Source organism: Athene noctua, chromosome 1, assembly GCF_965140245.1.
Source record: "Athene noctua chromosome 1, bAthNoc1.hap1.1, whole genome shotgun sequence".
NCBI classification, from domain to species: domain Eukaryota; kingdom Metazoa; phylum Chordata; class Aves; order Strigiformes; family Strigidae; genus Athene; species Athene noctua.
Window position 1 is genome coordinate 36459253 of NC_134037.1, and position 8654 is coordinate 36467906.

Consider the following 8654-nt stretch of genomic DNA (forward strand, 5'->3'; position numbering starts at 1 on the left):
AATTGTAAAATAATCGTAGGATGCTTCACTAAATGTAACAATTGAACTGACCTCCTGTAACAATGGGAATACTTGTCAGACTGCTAACTTTTGTCTCTTTGCACAACCTGGGAGCAAAAGGAGATTTTGCCTGCAAGCTGTTAAGAAAGGATCTCAGTGTGTTTGAGAGAGAGGAGAATACTTCTATGCCTGGTGGAGCTGGACTAGTACCTTTCTGAGGGTGACGATCCTGGAAATCCTGGCCAGCTCAGAGACACAAATCCATCCCACCTAACCCAATTAAGGAAAAGGCACTGTGAGGAATAACAGCTGAGCTGCAAACTGATATTCACACACATGACAAAATCCTCCCTCGATAAGAATGGTCTAAGTCCTTCTCCAGCCCAAGGTGGTGCCATGAAAACAGCCGATTTATTGTGTTCTTCCTGTTAGGAGGCTGCTGCTGGGTGTGAAGGTAGGGCAAAGTCTTTCTCTTCCTGATTTTCCAAAATACATGATCTGAATTAGCATCTCAAGATCACATTTTTTAAACCATTCATATTTGTAAACAAAGTATTCCTCATAAATCTGAACACATCCAAAACAAACATTCTGAGCTCTTTAGGGATGCAAAAATAAGAACAGGATAGGAAAATACAAGAATCAACCTGGTTTTCCAGTCGCAGTTGAGCAATCCAGACCATTGACCAATCCAGAGCAATACTGGATTAGCACCAAGAAGGATTATGATGTCACATCAGAAAGGTTAAAATGATAAATAAAAGATCAAAAGAGAAGATGTCTACAGATATAAAAGATAATATTTGGTTTTCTTTTCAAAAGTATTTCTTGGGAACCCAACACTCTGCAAGAACAGACTGTACTGGCAGGGGCAAAGAAAAAGCAATGGGAAAAACCAGTATGTCCACTTTGAACCACATAAACAAACTTGTTTCTAGGCATGACATCACAGCCCATAAAAGCCTTCAGTGCTAGGGTTTCATTCTGCTTTAAGAGCACCATAAGCATTACTTTTAGACTTGACATGTTGAATAACCTCAGGGGAAAAAATTAAAACGAGTAATCAAGACTTTCCTCTATTCATCAAAGATCTGAAGGCAGTGTTTCCCACCAGCTGACTTGATGTATTTCAGCCTTTTTCCTGAAGAGCAGTGTGGCTACAAACAGCAAAGGACCATGGATAGTCCTCCTGACAGTTATGTGAACTGCTAGTTTATCTTTTAAAGGATCAGATGCTATTGTTTGTTGACAGTACATTGCACGTAGCAGAACCAAGGGGGTCCATTTAGATAAAGACATGTAATTCATCCCTCCCTGAAGTTCTGTGGTTGTGTTTGTGATAAATGTTGGCAATAAACCAAGCTCTGAGTGAAAGACCTGAAGCTACTTCCTCAGAAAGAACAATTCATAGATAATGTTAAAACAGTATGTTGTATGTGAACATACACAGAGTGGCAAACCTCTGAAAGGCAACTGTCAGTGATCTTCCCCGGATCACTACCATTGAGAGGATACTCCTCTAACAAACACCTCTTTTAATGAAGAAGGTTCCCCCGTGGGTCCGTCACTGGTGTTCCAGTTAACACCGGGGTCCATGCCCCAAAGCTTTCAGTGGGTGGTAGTTAATGATTAAAAGCAGAGCATTTCATTGAAGAAAGTTGGTCCTCCATTGCTTTTAGTCCCTTATAAGGAGGGAGAAGAATAAAATGGGCAGAAAGAGCTGAATACATTATTGGGTCACTTTTTTTTGTCTAAAAAAATCTTGCTTCCCATGTTGACTACAACTGTTTATTTTGCAAGGTGCTGGGAAAAAGTTAAGATCAGGAATTAGATGAGCATAGTCAGAACTCAGCTATTTTATGGCCTCCCTATTCCATTGCCCTTCACTAGTCCTAGGATGGCTCTTTCCCTAAAAGCTTTTCTATAGGATCAATTGTCTTAATTTTCAGTTCTACACATGAACCAGATGACTGTTCTGGTCCAAATTTAGGTCTGCCCGAAAACAGCTTAGAACTACAGTTTTTCAAACCGTTGTATAAGCTGGCCTCTGAGACAAAGCACATAGTTCTGCTGTATGTGGGATCAGAGCTATGAAGTGCCAGATGACCTGGGGTGGGAAATTATGCTGGCCCTGGAACATCATTAGGACAGGCAGGACCAACAGTCATGCTCAGAAGCCATCTCTGCACACATAAGGCTCTCATCCTCTTCCAAAACTGCAGCCACGATTTAGTGTTCCGTCATTTGTTTACATAAAAATGTTGTCCTCTCTAAGGGTTCATTTCTGAAAATAATCCTCTGTTTTAAATGTTTTGACAGTGACTGCATAAATTTACATGAGTCATGTCACAATACTTGGAAACTTGCTATGCTAATGGTGGATACTCAACATTTCTTTGAGATAAGTTTGCAGTGGGAGCTGCGGGGGAAGGCTAGACTGGCAAGACCTCAAAATCTGAGGAGGTCATAAAATAATGCTAAGAACATCTTCATGCTTTATCACAACAACTATTTTTAAAGCATGAGAAATTGTGTCAGAAATTCAAATTATATTCATTGTATTACACTTGCCCAAGTGTTTTGTATGCATGTATGATCCACTTTACATTGCAGGAATTAAGAGCCAATTACTGAATCACAGAACTGTTGAGGCTGGAAGGGACCTCTGAAGAACATCTTGTCCAATCTCCCCACTCAGAGCCACCTACAGCCAGTTGCCCAGGACTATGTCCAGACAGATTTTGAATGTATCTCCAAGGATGGAGACTCCACAGCCTCTCTGGACAACCTGTTCCAGTGCTGAGTCCCCCTCACAGTGAAAAGGTTTTTTCATCATGCTCAGACAGAGCCTCCTATGTTTCAGTTTGTGTTCGTTGCCTCTGGTCCTGTCATTGGACACCACTGAAAAGAGCCTAGCTCCATCTTCTTTACTCCCCCCATCAGTATTTATACACATTGATGAGATCTACCCTGCACCTTCTCTTCTTCAGACTGAACAGCCCCATCTCTCTCAGCCTCTTCTCACAAGAGAGATGCTCTGATACCTCAATCATTTTAGTGTTCCTCCAACGGACTTTCTCCAGTGTGTGCATGTCTTATACTGGGGAGCCCATAACTGGAAACAGTACTCTAGGTGTGGCCTCACCATTACTGCGTAAAGGGGAAGGATCACATCCCTCAACCTGCTGGCAACACTCCTTCTAATGCAGCTCAGGATCCCATTAGCCTTCTTTGCTCCAATGGCAGTGTTGACTCATGTTCAACTTGATGTCCACCAGGACACCTGGGTCCTTTTCTGCAGTTTCTTTCCAGTTGGGTGGCCCTCAGCATGTACTGGTACATGAGGTTGTCTTCCCCAGGTACAGGGCTTTACGCTTCTCCTTGTTGAACTTCAGAAGGTTCCTGTTTGTCCATTTCTCCAGCCTGTTGAGGTCCTTCTGAATTGCAGCACAACCCTCTGGTGTATCAGCCACTCCTCTCAGTTTTGGGTCAATAGCATCATTAAGATCATTAATGAAGGTGTTAAACCAGATTGACCCCGTATTGACCCCTGGGGTACACCACTAGTTACTGGCCTCCAACTAGACTTTGTATCACTGATCATAATTCTTCAGACTCAGCTATTCAGCTAGTTTTCAATCCACCTCAGTGTCTCCTTATCCAGCCTGTACTTCATCAGCTTCTCTATATGAGGACACTATGGGGCACAGTGTCAAAAGACTTCCTGAAGTCCAGGCAGACAACACCCATTGCTCTCCCTTAATCTACCAAGGCAGTCATTTCATCATAGAAGGTTGTCAGGCTGGTCAAGCATGACATCTATTTCATGAATCCACACTGACTTCTCCCAAACACCCTCATGTCCTTCATTTGCCTGGAAATGGTTTCCAGGGTTAGTTATTCCATCACCTTCCCAAGGATAAAGGTGAGGCTAGCTGGCCTGTAGTTCCCTCAGTCCTCCCTCTGGTGCTTCTTGAAGATAGAAGTGATATTTCTTTCCTCCAGTCCTCAGGCACTTCTCCCAGTCACCATGACCATTCAAACATAATCAAGAGTGGTCTCACAGTGACATCAGCCAGCTCCCACAGCACTCATTTTCCCATCAAGGCTCATGGATGTATGTACGTTTGGTTTGCTTACATATTCCCTGACCTGATCATCTTCCACCAAGGGTGTGTCTTTCCTGCTCCAGATTTTTCCTCAGCTCTCTGGGCCATGGGATTCCTGAATGTCCATCTTACTGGTTAAGACTGAGGCAAATCAGGCTTTAAGGACCTCATCCTTCCCCATGTCCTCTGTCACCAGGACCCCTGCATCATTCAGAAGCAGGCCCACATTTCCCCTACTCTTTTGCTGCTTGCAGAAGTCCTTCTTGCTTTCTTTGATATCCTTGGCCAGATTCAACTTCAGGTGGGCTTTGGCTTTTCTCATCACATCCTTACATACTCGATGTTTCTATATTCCTTCCAGGTTACCTCCTCCCTGCTTCTGCCCTCTTGATATTCCCTTCTTATGTCTGAGTTTTGCCAAGAGTTCCCTGTTCATCCATACAACTCTCGCATCATCTTTGCTTGACATTCTGCTCATTGGGATGGATTGTTCCTAAGCTTGGAGGAGGTGATCCTTGCATATCAACCAGGTTTCTTGGGTCCCTCTTTCCCCTGTTACCTTATCCCATGGAACTCTTTCAAGAAGATTTCTGAAGAGGTCAAAATCTGCTCTCTTGAAGTCCAGGGTTATGAGCTTCCTTTTTACCATTCTCCCTCTGCCAAGGATCACGAACTCCACCATCTCATGGTCACTGTAGCCAAGGCTGTCTTTGACCTTCACATCCCCAGTGAGCCCTTCCTTGTTTGTAAGTATGAGATCCAGCAGAGCATGTATCCTTGTTGGTTCCTCTATCATTTGGGTCAGGAAATTATCAATGCAATCCAGGAACCTCCTGGATTGCTTATGCCCTGCTGTGTTGTCCATCCAGACATTATCTCAGTGGTTGAAGTTCCCATGAGGACCAGGCCTACAAACATGAGGCTACTTCTAGCTGTCTGCAGAAGGCCTCGCCCCTTATTCTTCCCAGTCAGGTGGCTTATAGCAGACACCCACTACAATGTCATACATACTGGTCTACTCCAGAAAAGTGTGCATGTGGAGTGAGTGAAAAATTAGCACCTGTAATAAGATGACTGACAGCACCACTAAGATTTGCCTCATTTTTCAATACCCATGAAGTTGTGATAGGATAGGAAGAAACCTATGAAAGTGTAAATGTTGCTTAAGTGCAAGAGAAAGCAGACAAAGATAAATTGTGGGGGGTTTTTAATTTGTCCTTGTCCAACTACCTACATCTTATTTAAATATTTATGATGACAGAGAGACTTACAGGAGTTACAAGACTAATTTAATTTTTATTCATAATTTCTTTTAAAAAATAGGCTTTTATATAACCTAGCTCATAAGCTTCTGTTCAGTGGCAGATATTTTTAGCAGATGTACCGTTTGTGTCTTAGTATTACGAGAGAGATGGATGGATGTTTTTAGTATGGGAAATAATTCTTTTTTATACTTTCTTTCTCTTTGGAGCATTTTCTAGTTTCTACCTTAAAACTAGGCCACAGGAAAATTATTCTGCATTTTATTTTTGTACAATGTAAATAACATACTTAGTTAAGAGATGCAAATTCACCCACCCAAAGATGATATTTTCCCAGTCTCATGCTTGGTGAAGTTCAACAGGGAATGAAGTTCCATAACCCAGAACAAAATCTAGGCATGGGACCCCCACCATGGACAACTCACCATGCAGTCTTCTCCTAAATGGCCTAGTTGGCTAACCAGGGAGGAAAAGATTTTAGCAAAAGACTTCATACTTCACTAATGACTGTCTGCCTTTCTGTAGGCACTTACTGCTTCCTCATGGAAAGCACTGGGTCACTTAGAAGTACAGACAAATGATCTACAGTGAACAAGCTTACTGTAGCTGTGAATGACAAACTGCTGAACTTCAGTGGCTGATCCTATAGGGATCCCATAGGGATTCCCAGGGTGCATTACAGCTGAGCAGTACCTGGGCACAGCTCTGGTTTTCCTTCTGTTTCCTTCTTCTTCCCCCTACTGGTAATGCCATCCCACCATCTCCTTTTGAGTTACTACCCTGAACCAATTTCACCCTCTCATCTGGCCTTTAGTCTATGCACTTTGGGTGCCAAGGACACTTGTTAACATTTTTTCTCTGAGTTTCCTCTGACACTGTCCTCTGTACTCATGTTCACTGAAACCAGAGAATGACTTCTTACAGGCTAAGCATTCTTGAAAACATGATCATTTCATTTAGACTAAGGCTGCATAGTCACTTCAAGACAGGCACATGTCAAACCCTACCTGCATTTGAAGTCAGGGTGTTACAAGACACCTCCAGTTCAGAAGCTTTGTAGATACGTTAGTTTGGTGTAAAGCCTCAGAAAAAAAGTGAATCGTTTCAGCAGATTGTGCTAGCTAGGGCTCAGCACCATGACCGCATGGATAACCACCCTCCTTTAAATAGCTAGTTCACATCTGAACCCAGAGTGTAACTAGACTCGGTGACTAAAGAGAAGCTGAACTTTCTGGGGAAAAAACCCCCTAAACTTAATGCAGGGTACTGAGGCCTATTGAAAACCTGGCCATAACTAATGGAATATCATACTGATCCATTTCTAAGGAGTTTATTAAAAGCAAAACCCAATAGGTTTGGAAGGAACTAGTTATCCCTTCAGTGGAATTTCCACCACACTGAAATGGCTTTTCCCACAGTACAGTGCACAATTTTACTAATGTTGCAGGATAACCATAGTCCAATGTGATGTGCCAAAAAACTGCGTACTAAGAAAATGAGAAATGTTAGTTGTAAATGTTGACTGCCAAAGCTGAATTGATTCATGCAGCTTTAGAAATATGTATAGTTTTGCAGCATTTTGTTCAGATGATGATTTTGGGGAAGAATCACATGAATAAAATCAGATGTAGCATATAAAATTGGGTAAACTTTAAACTGGAACAAAATGTCATACACTGTTGGTATTGCAGTAAGAACTTCCCAGCTGTTGTAGCTGGAGCCCTTCTAAAAACTGCAAAAGCACAAATAGATTAAATATATGAAATACACATCACACTAAGACATGACAGTGAATATACCTCTTATGATTACTAAACACTTTTTATCATAATGTACCTCATTCTATTTACTCTTTTACACAGAATATAAAACAAGAAAAAAAAGTCATTCTACATTCGAAATATAAACTATTTTGATCTTTTGGGGTTCTGAAAGCACAGTTGACTGGACTTTCTTATTTGACTATGTAGTATAGTATCTAAGTATCCCAAAAGCATTCTTTCATATTGAAAAATATTTTTATGAAACTTTTGGTGTTGTAAGTTACCATAAAACCAGTGTGTTATGGTCTGACTTACATACATTTCTGAAGCATTACAATACATGCAGAAAGTATGATAAAGACTGTTAAAGGTAATAAAAATAAGGGAGGTCTGCCATACCTTGATCTGAAATGAAACTGTTCTTGCATATGCACAGCCAGATAATTTTTCCTTTCTAGCATCTCTAACTTCAGATTGAACCCTGCCACATTTTATAAGACCGTCTTAGAAGTACTTCTAAGAAAGGATGGATAGTATGTTCTTTTTTGAGACATCATGAACTCTTCATTTACTCTAATATGCAATATGGATCTATTAAAAATACACATTACTATACAGAAAATAGGAAAATCTGTTCTTGCGATACCTAGTCATATATGGCTGTAATACTACCCATTCAGCTTTGGATAAGACATAGAATGATTCAGAAATGTGAAAAGATAATGTTTTCTTTTAAGACAGGAATTTAAAATTATAAATTGGAAGTCTAACTAATGCAGTGAGACTGGAGACTGAGTCAGTCACACAGCTGTATGAATTCTCTCATGCAGGATTGTTGAAGAAAACCTTTATTTCAGGAAATCTGTAATATTGCCTTTGACACAGTCAGTGCTTGCTTGGCTGAAAGATTATTGTCTATGTTTCCTTCTAATGTCTTTCCATCTAGTGCTAAATTCCAAAGAGAGCTGCCTAAAATATCTATTTATAAATAACTGGCTGTAGCTCTTATTCATTCTACATTTCTAGTTACTATTTCTATATACTGGTGCATAAAGCAGGATATAGCAATCATTACTGACATTTCTGAACATATTCCTTTTTGAAAAAAATATCAATCATCTCCTGCTTCAAATTACTGCATTTTTAGAATATGCAAAAATTGTATCTGTGTGTCTTCTGCCAGAAAGGGATGATGTGTACATTTATTTAAAAGTGTAGGCCTCTTATTTTCTGTTTTTATATTCCTGTAGATCATCAGCCGCCATCTTCATAATTTTTTCCCTAGCAGATCTCAATGAATCGCAGTAAATAGCACTGCCTCAAATACAAGCCTGAAAACCTGTGAGGAAAACTGTGGGTTTTCTGAAATTTTACATCTGTTCCAGTGTCTGTAGTCCAAGTATAATATGAGTAATATCTTGGTCCTTAATTTATTCCACTTCTCTGTTTAAAGCAGAGGCCTCATTGTCATCTTTATTTAGTGACAACACTCACTCTCTTCCATCCTTCCATCAAGACCA